Here is a 12953-nt window from a genome sequence, read left to right as displayed (position 1 = left end):
GCCTGCCCTTCCTGCGGAGTTATTGGCAGCCAAATGAAACAAAACAGAAGGAAAAGCCCTGCTGGCCCCGGGCAGGGTCAGGGGAGGGCTTGGGCAGCACACCCCAGGCTGTGACCTGTGCTTCCAGCCCGGCCCATGTCTCCACACTGGATTCCTGGCCGTGTCAGCTTTTCATTCCTGCAGCACAATTTCCCTGAGGAGCATCCCAGGGGGGCAGGAGGACCAGCCCAGCACCAGCCAGACCTTGGGGCAGGGCTGCCCATGTTCCCACCTCTCCAGGACCCCTGAACGCACTGCTGCACCCAACATTTAGTGCTGCTCATGGGGATTTCAGATGCTGGGAGACACAGGAACCTGAGCTGCAGGTCTGAAACCTGCACGTTTGAAAAGCTGCAGCTGCATCTCCAGCCCCACGAGCCCCCAGGCTCACAGCACAGCTAGGGCAGGCACTGACCTCTTTTTGTGTGTGTGTTCTATTTTTTCTTCTTTATTCCTTTTCTAGTTTTCCTTTTTTTTCCCTTTTTCTTTTTTTTTTTTCCCCTCCATCTTTTGAGTGCAAGCACAGCTGGAGCCTGCCCACCAAACCCATCCATGCCCAGAGCAGCACAAATCCTCCCCATCCTGACTGGAACCCTTGGGGGGCTCAAAGGCAAAGCCCCAGAGCTGCAGCACCGAGGGCAGGAATTCCAGAACCCCAGACCCATGGGATGGGGATTTCTGCATTCCCTCTGGACACAGCCCACCCACCCCAGAACACCCCTTGGAGTCAAGTGCTGCTGCTCATTCCCTCACAGCTTCCAATTATTTTACAGGATTTTAATCCTATTTCTCACGGACCTGATCTTTGCTCTTCAAAGTCTGTGGGCACAGCTCAGCCACAAACTCCTCTCTCCATACAAAAATAAATACACATCTACACATACACCCTTTATATATATTTGCACATATATATATTTTTATATACCCCCTTTGCATGTATGCCCTTCAGCTCTAGGCATATCCATACCCTTTATGTGTAATCTTTAATGGAAATACCCACATCTACCCCTCAGATCTATATACCCATGGGCACACCCTTGATATACACCCCTTTTTATATCCACACACAGATATTCCCAGTATCTATGTGCAAACACAGATCCTCTCCACACATCCCTTTGTACACCCCTATATAAGTGCATTTGTAGGGACACACGGTGAGTGCATCTCTGGGGTGTTTCCCTGCCTTTACAGGACTCACCACCCCTGGCAGTGGGATCTGCTGCAGGGTCTCAGCCCAGACCCCTGTGATGGTCCTGTCCTTCCCCACAGCTCCCCTGTGCCACCACGCCAGGGCTGCCCCCTCCCCACCCCAGGCAGCTTTTGGGGTAAAACACGCCAGGTTTGCTCCAGGGAGCAACACCCAGCTCTGTGAAGAGCCTGCTCAGCCAACAAATCCGGGCAGAAATGTTGTGTTTGGATTTCCAGAGCTCTGCCATTTGCTCAGCGCACACCTGACCCAAATATTTGGGAAACTGACGCTGGAAATGCCAAATCCCTGCAGGGCCAGATCTCTCTGCAAAGGGAGCTGGGAGGCTGCTGGGCAGGGGGATTGCTGAGCCCCTGGCCCAGCCTGGAGAGCACCCCCAGGTGTGCAGAGAGGCCCCACCAGCACGGGGAGCTGCCCACACCGGTGGGAACTGCCCACACCAGTGGGAACTGCCCACACCAGTGGGAACTGGTCCCAGCCCAGCCCTGGTGCTGTGTCAGAGCCCACTGAGCCCAGCCCTGGCTCCTCCTGCAGAGCAGGAATTGGTCTGGAATTCACCACCCAACACCTGCTTCTCCTCTGCCCCCCAAAACAGAAGAAACAAACCGGCGAGAAAGCCACAAACACCCACCAAGCAAATACTCACGTGCATCTCCACTCACACCCATCCTGCAGCAGACAGGTGGGTGCAGATGGAGCAGACAGACAGACAGACACGTGCCCGAAGCTGCACAAGTGCCAGGTGAAATCAATGGGCTGTCTCCAAGTAACGGGGCAGTGAAAGCTCTCTGTGCTTCCCCTGCAGCAGCTCCGTGCCTGCAGCTGAACTGGCAGCAGCCCACAGCTCCCGAGGCTGGCTGTGCTGGGAGCAGGGCCTGGGAGGTGCTGGGAATGGGGATGGAACAAATCCCAGTCCAGCAGGAGCAGCTGCTCTGGCCGTGCACAGCCGAGCATCCTCCTGGGAAACCGCTGGGTGCCCGCGCCAGCGAGCTCAGGGAGCTCACCTGCTGGGCTCCAGGGGCTCCAGGAGAGCTGGGGACAAGGGGAATGGCTTCCCACTGCCGGGGGTTAGGTGGAATAGTGGGAAGGAATTCCGCTCTGTGACAGAGTAGCTGTTAGAGAGGACAAAGCAGGATCTCTGGTCTCTGAGGATTTCTGGTTTCCTGGCCAAAGCAGCTGATTGAAAGTCAGCTCTGACCCAGCCTCTCCTGGTTTCCATTAGCACAGCCATCGTGCTGCTCCTGCCGTGCTTTGCAGGCGTGGAGCCACGGCTGTGCTCCCACAGAGCACTGCCCAGCACACAGAGAACCCAGGATTTATCTGTGCCGGGCCCCAGCCCTGCAGCCACACAGCTCCCACCTCCCAGCCTGCAGCCGCCTCCTTTTCCTCGCCTTGACCCCAAACCTGCACCACAAGGCAGGCCTGAAGGTGCTCAGCCCCTCAGCTGAGCTCTTGTAAAGCCAGAGCCCAAAGCCAAGCAGCACACACTGCTGGGCTACAGCCGAGCCCAGCCTGGCACTGGAGAGCCCCGCAGGGGATGGGAAAGGGGCAGCAAGGAGAGCTTTTGGGGGACAGCACCCACAGTGGAGCTGTGCAAACCTCCCGAGGCCACCAAAACCTCCAAGGCACAACAGCTGCAGCCACCTCAGCCCGCAGAGCCCCAGGGCACTGCTTTATTCTGGGGAGAGAAGGGACACCCCAGCCCTTCTGCTGTTCGTAGCTCCAGGATGTATTTTAACTTCAAATCTTTGCAGCCTCGGGACAGTGAGCAGTGTCTGTGCTGCCCTGTCCTGGGGAGTGGCGCTGACCAGGGGACAGCCAGGACAAGGGGGCTTCATCCCCCCCAGAGCCCCTCTCCGTCGGGCGGGTTTTGCCGGCCCCGCTGTGCTGGCACCACCCAAGGTGCCATTTCCCTGCCCAGCAGCAGCCCGGGCTGGCAGCACGTCCCCGCAGCAGCAGAGCTGAGTCACACAAACACAGCCTGGAGCCTGGCACCCGCTGAGCACCGCCCGGGGCACCCAGCAGGCGGGCACGGCTGCCATCCCCTTGGCTAGGCTTTTCCTTGCTCCCGAGGGATCCTGGCGGGCTGGGGCAGCAGCCCTGCAGGGAGCCGGGGCAGCATTCCCGGGAGCTGCTGCCAGAGCCAGGTGCCAGGCAGGGAAAAGGCTGGCGAGGAGCTGAGAGCCCAGCCCGGGGCAGCAGGGAAGGGCTGGCACCTCCCTGCCAGGGATAGCAGGGAAGGGCTGGCACCTCCCTGCCAGGGATAGCAGGGAAGGGCTGGCACCTCCAGGCCAGACAGGACCCTCGGGTGGCACAGCCCCAAGGCTGGTCACCCCCTCTGCCCAGGACAATCCCAGCCGTGCTGCTCCTTCCTCTTCCTCACCCACACCCAGGTGATGCCCACTGGCTGGTGGGGCTTTCCCTGGGCTGAGCTCAGGGTTTTGCCCCAGGTGGGCACAGCTCTGCAGCTGGAGGGGCAATGCCAGCTGCACAGAGACGTGGAAAAGTCAGCTCAGCTGCTGCCAGCCCTCGCCAGGCTGCACAGAGGGCAGAGCCCTGCCTGGGCACACATCCTGGGCTCACAGGCTCTGAGCCACCTTGCCCGTGGCTCGGTCCCAGCAGACACACAGCTCAGCCCCCACGGGACCACTCCTGACTCCCCTCAGGAGAGCCACAGCCCAAACCCAGCCCAGCACCGAGTCCTTCTCACACAGCAGGCAGAAGAGACACTTTGGCTCTAAGCAGGGCTGAATAAGCCCAGTTAATTATCTTGTTAAATGGAGGGGACTCGGGGCTGACACCAGCCTGTGCAGGACAGGGAGGCACCAGAGGACACCCCCAGAGCCGCAAAAGCCTCCAGCTCCTTAAATCTGGGGGAAAAGCCATCATTTTGCTTGTCAGCCACCTAACTGTGAGGAGTTGATGGGCAAAACCAAGGAAAATCCTAGAGATGCATCCAGTTGGGAGTGCTGGGTGAGGAGGGCTCATTCTGTGGCCAAAGAAAGCACCAGGGTCCAACATGCACACTAAAGGCCAAGGTGACCATTTTTGGCTTCAAGAGCCCTGCAGTTCAACATCAGAAAGTGAAGAAGCAGCACAGAGGGAAAGGGAGGACTAACACATCCTGCAGCAGCACAGAGGCATCTGGGATAAAACCTGACAGTAAAAAGACAGGAGGAAATATCACAGGTTTCCAAGAGTCTTTTAACTAAAGTCAACATTACACACTTAATCCAGGCTTCAACCAGGGCCACATTACAAGGAAAAGTCCCCTAGGATTGAGTTTCACCTTCCCTTGCTCCTGGATGCTGCACAGAGTCCTGCCTTAAACCAGCAGTGCCCAGCCTAAGCCTCCCTCAGCACAGGGCAGCAGCGAGGCTCGAGCATGGCATGGAAAATTCCCAGCCCCTCTTGTGCCTCTTCCCTCACCCCATGCCTCCTTCATGGTTTTCATGGGAATTTGGAGTGGAATTATTCCCTGGGAAGGGCGAGTGCTGACTGTGCAGGCAGAGCTGAAGGAGAACCAAAGGAATTGTAATTTATATATGTACATAGAGATGTGGGATGAGCAGGGAGCTCCCAGGGGAGCAGGCACAGACATCCTGGGGAGCCAGGAGAGAGGGGAACTGGAGAGCAGGGCTGTGGGGAGGATGAGGCTCAGCTCTGGCAGACAAACCAAAGCTTTAGGAGAAAAAACCCGACACGGTGACATCTGTGTGACACCCGCTGCTGAGGCCACAGGGACAGCAGAGCCCTGCAGGGGGGCAGAGCCAAGAGGCTCCTCAAGCAAAGAAAGGAGAGGAAGCAGGGGTGAAACATCCCTGCAAAGCACCCCGTGCCACAGAGCGGGCTGTCTGCTGTGGCACAGGGCAGAAAACAATTGTCATTGTGGGGCTGTAATTAACGCTGAGCAGGGGAATGGTGAGAGCCCAGCGGTGGCACTGAGACACTGAGTGCGCTGGGCTGAGGGACCGGGAGCTGCCCCGGGGCTGTCACTGTCCCTGCAGGGCCACCTCCATCCTCCCAAACCCAGCCCAGCCCCAGGCAAACCCCTCAGCCAGCAGCAGGGAAGGGCAGCTCCCCTCCTCAGGAAACCCTCACCATCCCTTTCCTCAGGAAACCCTCACCATCCCTCTCCCATTCCCTCCTCAGGAAACCCTCACCATCCTTCTCCCATTCCCTCCCCACCCACCGTGCATCAGCCCAGCTCCTGCAGGGCACGCAGAGCTGGAAGAGCAGCACAAACCCCACACAGGCACACAACCCACCCCTTCCCTGGCAGAGATTTATGGCCTGAGACACTTGTGCTGCTTAATTACCTCGTTAACCTACAAGGGTTCCTGTGTCCTTCAGGGACAGAGCAATTACAGCACAACACATTCCCTTGCCCAGGTGGGGATTTGCTTCCCTTCACTGTTGGGAGCAGGGACAGTTTGGGTTTGGCCTCTTCAATTAACACCCTCCAAATCAGCCCAAATCTTCCCTTCCCCTGCAGCATTCCCAGCTGGAAGGGATCAGGATAACCATCCTGTCTGCCTGTTTATCTGTGGATCTATCCAGCCATCCAGCTTTCTATTTATCCATCCATCCATCCATTGATTTATCTGTCCACCCATTCACCTTACTATCTATATCTATCTATCTATCTATCTCCCATTCATGCATTTATTCACCCATCCATCCATGTATTAATCTATCTATCCATCCATCCATCTATTGATCTGTCTATCCATCTATCTATTGATTTATCTATCCATTCATCCACCCTTCTATCTATCTATCTATCTATCTATCTATCTATCTATCTCTTAATCTATCTCTTAATCTATCTATCTCCCATCCATGCATTTATTCATCCATCTATGAATCCATCTATCCATCCATCCATCTATTGCTCTGTCTATCCATTCACCCTTCTACCAATCCATCCATCTCTCCATCTCCCATCCATCCATCCATCCATCCATCCGAAATGAGACAGGAGAGGATTTTCCCCCCATGCAAAACCAGAAGTTTTAAATAAAATCTCTGCAATAACACATACAATGACTAAAACATTTCTGAGTCCACACCCACAGAAGAATCTCCAGGCTTGAGAGAGCTCCACAGAATTCAGATAAAGCTGCTTTTGGCTCCTTCCAAGCCTGGTTTCGTTGCCCTGTGTCTGTGCTTGTGCCCACAGCAGCCAAACTCTACCAAAATAAAACCTGAGGGGACGGTCCCAGCGCAGCAACCGGGGGGAAGGTGACCCCCAGGGGACCCCTCACACACCCCCTCACAGGTGGGGGGATACAGCCAAACTGGGGAAATCATGGCACAGCTTTCCTGATATAAACTGCAGAGAGTTTGTCTTATTGCTACAAAAATATGAAAAAAAATAGTAAAAAAGTCACTGCTCCTGACGCTGGTGGTGGGAAAACAACGTTGCTTAGAAACATCCCCATCAGGGCTCCAGAACCGCTCCTTTCTGTGCAGAAATGAATAAAATATGTAATTTATTCCCTGAAAAAAGAGGCTGTTTCAAGAGACACCAAAATCTGATGAAAGCAGAGACCCTCCCCATCTCCCTCTCCCGCTGCAGCTCATCTGATGTCCCTCACCTGTCACCTGTGGAGTGGGGACAGTGACAAGTTTGCCCTTGACCCCAGCTCCATCCCTGGCTCCTGCAGGGAAAAATAACAGAATCACAGAATCCCAGAATGGTTTGGGTTGGAGGGACATTAAAGCCCACCCAGTGCCACCCTGCCATGGCAGGGACACCTCCCACTGCCCCAGTGTCCAGCCTGGCTTGGGCACTGCCAGTTCTCTGGGCAGCCTGTGCCAGGGCTTCCCCACCCTCTGAGTAAAGAATTTCTCCCCAGCATCTAATCTAAATCTCTCCTCCTTTTATTTCAGCTCTTCCCCCGTGTTCCATCACTCCCTGCCTGTGTTTAAAAGTCGCTCTCGTGTGCTTGGCCAGCGCCCTGCACGTCCTGGAAGATGCTCAAGATGCTCAGCTGGTCCCGACACCTCGGGTACATCCATTTGTCACCATCCGTCGGGCTCAGGCTCGCAGGGAGCCGAGGCTGGGCCCCACGGAGGTGCTAATTCTCGCCGTTAATTAACTTGGGTGGCTTCCTGCCCTCAGCCCGGTTTCCTCCGGCTCCCTCGGCTCCCAAAGCCCCGCGGCTCTCGAGCATCAGGAGCTGTCCCCGGGCCAGGCTCCGGTGGCAGGAGCTTGTCTCTGCCTGCCGTGGGCGGCAGGAGAGACAAATAATGCTTTGTGCGTCTCATGTCGGGAACAAAACACTTCCCAAGTGCACAGCAGCTCGCCTGGACCCGTGCCGCGGGGATCGAGCCATGGAGCCGCAGCTGGGGCTGGCCCGGGGTCACAAACCCGAGATTTGGGTGGCCCGGGGTCACACACCCGAGCTTTGGGTGGCCCGGGGTCACACACCCGAGCTTTGGGTGGCCCGGGGACTGCAAACCCGAGATTTGGGTGGCCCGGGGACCACAAACCCGAGCTTTGGATGGCCCGGGGTCACAAACCCCTCTGCTTTGGGTGGCCCGGGGTCACAAACCCGAGCTGGGGCTGGCCCGGGGACCACAAACCCGAGCTGGGGCTGGCCCGGGGTCACAAACCCGAGATTTGGGTGGCCCGGGGTCACAAACCCCTCTGCTTTGGGTGGCCCGGGGTCACAAACCCCTCTGCTGCACTGCTGGGGGGCTGAGCGCCCCAGGACACCCGCAGCAGCCCGGGCAGGGACAAACCACAGCGTCCCCGCTGCTCTGCGGGTGCCGCAGAAAGTGCTCACTGCTGGGGAGAAACGGTTCGGCGAGGATGGGGTTAAAGCCGTCAATAATGCAAAACAAAAAGGGCGGGGTGGAGCAAACCCTGCTGGGCAGCTTTCCTGGCTCTGCACAGCCCACCTGCCTGCTTGTCCCTCGGAAACATTCCCTGTTCCTAAACGGAGCCTGTTTTACCCCAATGCGACCCAAACTGCTCCGTCCCATCCACGGGACACAGCCCAGCTGAGAGGGGCCCTCCTGTGCCTGCAGTGCCACCTGTGCCTGCAGTGCCACCTTGATCCCCACAGTGCCACCTGTGCCCGCAGTGCCACCTGTGCCTGCAGTGCCACCTGTCCCCACAGTGCCACCTGTGCCCACAGTGCCACCTTGATCCCCACAGTGCCACATCCTCCCCACAGTGCCACCTATGTCTGCAGTGCCACCTGTGCCCACAGTGCCACCTTGATCCCCACAGTGCCACCTCCTCCCCACAGTGCCACCTGTGCCCACAGCAGCCCGTGGCCCTGGCACCTTTGTGTGCCCAGCCCAAGGCACCACGTCCAGCCAAGGTTCCTCGTGTGGAGAGAGGTCAGGACAGCTCCAGGCACAAAACTGCAGCACAGAGAGAGAATCAGAATCACAGAACATCTGAGCTGGAAGGGACCCCCAGGGGTCCCCCAGTGCCAGCCCTGGCCCTGCACAGCCACCCCAGCACTCCCACCTGGGCATCCCTGGGAGCGTTGCCCAAACGCTCCTGCCTTGATGAAGTTTGGATATTTATGCAGAGCATCAAATCTCAGTGACTTTTTACCTCTGTTCCCAACTGAAGAGCAGCACAGATAAACACACAAAGCTGCAGCAGCTGGACCAGCGTAGGTGGCCCGAGTTGTGCAAGCTGAAAACACAGATTTCTGCTCTTACTTGAGCACGTGCATCCTTCACTCTGCTCTGGCATTCAATCTGACACCTGCACTGTGACTGCGCTCGTGTTTGCTTCTCTGCAAACTGCTGTGTGATCTCCTACCTGTTACAGAAATAAAAGGGAATTGCATTTGGGTCACGTGCAGCGCAGGGAAGGAGCTCCCAGAGCAACGCTGCCTTCCTGCTCTCAGGGCAGATGGATCACAGAACCCCAGAAGGGTTTGGGTCACAAGGGACCCTAAAGATCATCCCACTGCACCTCTGCCACGGCGGGGACACCTCCCACTGTCCCAGCTGCTCCAAGCCCTGTCCAGCCCGGCCTGGGACACTGCCAGCCCACAGCCAGTCCCCGGTGTCCCTCTGTGCCCCCTCCCTGCCACGCAGCCCTGCTCAGGACTGCCTCAGTGACACCAAACAGGACACAAACTGCTTGGTGCAATAACAGCAGAGACAAGGTAGGGCTGGGAAGGGCTCTGGGGGAGGCAGGAGGAGGCTCCTGGGCAGTGGGCACCCAGCTGGGCACCCAGCCCAGCCGTGGATGGCACAGGGGACGAGCGGGTGCCTGAAGGGCATCCAGCCCCCGTTCCCTGGCTCCCTCCTCACTTCCCAGCTCCCCTCCCGTCCTCGCAGGGCCACCGGCTGCGTGGGTGGTCGCCTCAGCTGCAGCTCCCCAGCGCTTTCCCGGGCTGCGTGCTCGCTGAAGTTGCAGATGACGCATTAAATGTGGATAAGGCAGAGGAGATGGCCCCGAGCCCGCGGCCCCCGAGCCCGCCCGCAGCCGGGCACAGCTGCCCGGGGACCCCCAGAATTACCGGGGTCAGCGGGGGGTGCCGGGGCGGGGGTTTCACGGGAGCAGCTCCTGCCCCGGGCCCGTCCCGGCGCATCCCGAGCGCATCCCGAGCGCATCCCGAGCGCTGCCCACGGCGCTGCCCCCGCCGCGCTTCGTCATCGGCCGACCCCGGCTGCAAGGGAAAAAAAAAACCTCTTTGTCATTCCGCAGCGAGGCTTTTAAAGTGCAGGATTTCAGATGGCTGAGGGGATTACGTGATCCGTGCAAAAAACCCTTGATGGAATCAAGTTAGTGCCAGAAATGAGAGGAACAAGGGAGAGCGCCATCCCATCCCGGCTGTGCGAGGGGCGACCGCGGCCCCCGCTGTCCCCAGTGTCCCCTGGCGGTCCCCAGCCCCGTGGGGCTGCTGGGGATGGACACAGAGCCCCGGGACACGCCCTGCCCCGCCCGCTGACCGCATCCCGCTTTTTGGAAATCAGTATCCGAATCATGCCTGCGTGCAGGGGCACAGCCGCCAAACCCCTCAGGGCTGGCACCAGAAATGCCATCTGCCCTGCTTTCCGTGCCACCTCCCAGCCGAAGAGGCAAAGTACAACCAGTAAAAGCCTGTCGGGGGTGCCTCCCCATCCCCCGGCCCACCCTGGAAAGCATCGGTCGCCGAGCTGAAGTGGAATCAGCTGGAAATGAGGAACAGGAGCTTTCTCCATAGGCAAGAGAGGCTGATTCTGGCACAATCCCGGGACTGGGGAGGGGATCTGGGCAGCCCCAGGGTAACTCCGGGCTCTCAGCACAGCCCAAGGCAGCTCCATCCCATCAGCATCCAGGAGCACCCTCAGGGATGGCTCAGGAAGGGGAGACCCCTTTGGAGGGGCAATCTACCCCTGCAACAATATTCAGACAAAGGTGATTTTCAGGAGCTGTTTTAAAAACAAGCAGCCCGAGGTAGGGAAATCACTGGGAAAAATAATGGAATTTATCTTTTAATTACTGCACGGGACTTTTGGTTTTTAACAGAGAAAATAAATTTTTTTAAAGATTTGAAGAATTGCTGAACAAGGGCCTGGGGAGACAGGGTAGGAGGGAATGGCTTCCCACAGCCACAGAGCAGGGATGGATGGAATATTGGGAAAAAATTACCATGCTGGACAGGGCTTGGAGCAACCTGGGAGAGTGGGAGGTGTCCCTGCCCATGGCATCCCTTCCAACCCCACCACTGTGGGCTGTTTGATGGCTCAGAGAAGCAGCTGCAGCCGTTTCCCAGCCAGCACAGCTGAAGCTGCTTTTCTGTGTCAGTTTTTATGGTGAAGTCAATGCCAAAAGGAAAATATAGGTATGCCATAGAACTTTCATGACTTCATCCCCAAAATATCTCCAAAGCAGCTTGTTCACATAAAGGGCACGTTTTCCTGGTGGCTCAGGAGCTCCCAGGGAGCTCAGGGAGCCCAGCCCAGCTGTGCTGCCCTGCACAGACACCAGCCCCTGGTGCATCCACGCTCTCCACGTGTTGCACCCAGCTGCTTTAAGCTCTCACACCAATCCTGAATTTTGTAACCAAAACCAAGGATTAACCTGCTCCAGCTTCCCTCTTGAGGAGCTGCCAGGGACAGGGCACCAGCACTTAAAGGGGGCATCCAGGAGCTTCAGGACTTTATTTTCCATAAGCTTCCTGCTTCTCCTGCTCCTCAAACCCCGTGTCCCGCTGATTATTTCTGTTCTGGACAGAGCTTTGCCAATGAACATCTCCCAGAACTTGTTTGCAGAGCCCTGAGGGAGCACAGGGCCAGCCCAGAGAGGGATCAGGACACCAGGCCCTGCTCCCCTCCTGCCTGAGCTGGGTTTATGGTGCTATAAAAGTGGTTTGAGAAACAATGCAAACACATTTCTATGCTTCGAGGAGCAAGTCCCACACAGGACATTTTCCTTTCCTCAAAGACAATTAATTTCTTAACAAACACACTCTACAGAAGGCATTTTGCAGCGTTAATCTGAAACAAAAATAAGCACGCTCAAAATTCCAATTGGATTTTGCCAAAGCAGCCAAGCTAAAATAATACATTTTAAATGTCTTAAACTGTGCGCTTCCCAAGTAATTAAATTACAGCCTTCCTGCACGACGGCTCCTCTTCCATCCATTTAAGCATTAGATTAAAGTTGTCAGGCAGCCTTTAGATGGAAAATACCAGGCTGCAGGGAAGGGCTTGGGAGGAGGGTTGAGTTAGAGCAGCCGTGGGGCAGGACCTGCCCCAGCCACCAGCCGGGAGGGGACAGCCACCCACTGCCACTGCCCAGACAGGGGACACGGCTCTGGGGACAGCGAGTGGCAGTGCTGGGACAGCCACTCCTGGGGGATGGGGACAGAGAGCTGCAGGGGATGGGGACAGCACACATGGGTGACAGGGAGAGTCAGCCATGGGTGACGGAGACACCCACCCACGGGTGACAGGGACACCCATCCACAGGTGACAGGGACACCCACGGGTGACAGGGACACCCACCCACGGGAGACAGGGACACCCACGGGTGACAGGGACACCCAGCCACGGGAGACAGGGACAGCCAGGGGTGACAGGGACAGCCACCCACGGGAGACAGGGACACCCACGGGTGGCAGGGACACCCACTCACAGGTGTCACCCACTAGTGACAAGGGCACCCACGGGTGACAGGGACAGCCAGGGGTGACAGGGACAGCCAGCCGGGCCGCTCCGTGCCCTTGTCCCGCCCGTGCCCCTCGGCCGTGGGCGGCTCCACGGCGCACCCCCGCAGTTATTTCAAAGCCCCAGTGCGTTATTTAAAAGCTTCCTTAAATCCCCTCGTTTTCCTCACGCAAAGCCGAGCCCTGGGAGCCCTGGGAGCCCTGGGGGCCCTGGGAGCCCTGGAAGCCGAGCTCTCAGAGCACCCTGCCCTCGAGCCCAGCCCTGCTGCTCTCCCGAGCTCCCAGCTCCCCTGGGTGTCACAGCGGTGCCCCGTGCCCCCAGTGCCACCCACACGGCGGGCAGGGCTGTCCCCAGGGCCACACAGGGCTGTCCCCGGGGCCACACAGAGCTGGGCAGCAGAAACCCCTCTGGCTGCAGGGGCACAGGGTGGGCAGTGCTGCCCCAGGACACAGCCAGGCTGGGAATGGGCAGGGAGGGACAGCAGGGCAGGGCAGGCACCGCCCGGCAGAGCCAGCTTTGCTTCACCTGACACCTGGACCAGGAGATCCACCTGCAGTGCTCACACCAG

General features: G+C 57.8%; 1 protein-coding gene across 1 annotated transcript in view; it reads right to left on the bottom strand.

Moving 5' to 3' along the window:
• LOC121353823 (voltage-gated potassium channel subunit beta-1-like) overlaps positions 1-12953 on the bottom strand; it is a 56565-nt gene that overhangs the window by 20919 nt on the left and 22693 nt on the right. The window lies entirely within an intron of this gene.

The sequence above is a fragment of the Pyrgilauda ruficollis genome, unplaced genomic scaffold, assembly GCF_017590135.1.
Source record: "Pyrgilauda ruficollis isolate IOZ18807 unplaced genomic scaffold, ASM1759013v1 scaffold21, whole genome shotgun sequence".
NCBI lineage: Eukaryota > Metazoa > Chordata > Aves > Passeriformes > Passeridae > Pyrgilauda > Pyrgilauda ruficollis.
The sequence above is the reverse complement of the archived record's forward strand: the minus strand, read 5'-3'. Positions and strand labels throughout refer to the sequence as shown.